Source organism: Larimichthys crocea, unplaced genomic scaffold, assembly GCF_000972845.2.
Source record: "Larimichthys crocea isolate SSNF unplaced genomic scaffold, L_crocea_2.0 scaffold35216, whole genome shotgun sequence".
Lineage (NCBI taxonomy): Eukaryota > Metazoa > Chordata > Actinopteri > Sciaenidae > Larimichthys > Larimichthys crocea.
In genome coordinates this window covers 1-557 of record NW_020854665.1, presented here as the reverse complement: position 1 = coordinate 557, position 557 = coordinate 1, and the positions used below count along the sequence as shown (strand labels likewise).

General features: G+C 39.7%; 1 non-coding gene across 1 annotated transcript; it reads left to right on the top strand.

Annotated features, from left to right (window-relative positions):
- Positions 1-266: 266 nt before the first annotated feature.
- Positions 267-339, top strand: trnaa-agc (transfer RNA alanine (anticodon AGC)). The gene has a single exon. It is a non-coding gene; the product is annotated as a tRNA-Ala (tRNA).
- The last annotated feature ends 218 nt before the right edge of the window (positions 340-557 follow it).

The following is a 557-nucleotide window of genomic DNA, read 5'->3' as shown; positions in this document are numbered from 1 at the left end:
CTGAGAAAATTATCTCGTTATCACAGGAAAACGGATAGAATAAAATGTATGTATGTATGGCCTTTTAGGGCTTCCATAAGAACGTCACAGTTTGATGAGTGCTGGGTGTGAAGGAGGACTTACGCAATATTAAACAGTGTATGTAACCATAACTTAACTATGACACTGACTTTTAACAACTAAGTTAGATGCAAAAAACAGTTTGAGTCCGTCATCAAACCCTTTTTTTATTTCTGTACCAACAGGACGGGGGTCCTCTTCCGACCGGGGGATTAGCTCAAATGGTAGAGCGCTCGCTTAGCATGCGAGAGGTAGCGGGATCGATGCCCGCATCCTCCAAAGCTTTTTTTTTTTTTCCAGCACTGCGTTTTAAATAAACTCTCTAAAGAAAAAATCATATTTCTAACTCGCTCTTTCATCTTGAGTCAACTTTAACGGACTGTTTTTTCAATCCTGCAAAGTTAGTTTCTCGTCCCATGCTTTGAGAGCCTTTATAACTAAAATAGCATTTTTACTGCGTCAAAAAATATCGAGCAAAGCAGCTTTCACCTCCTGAC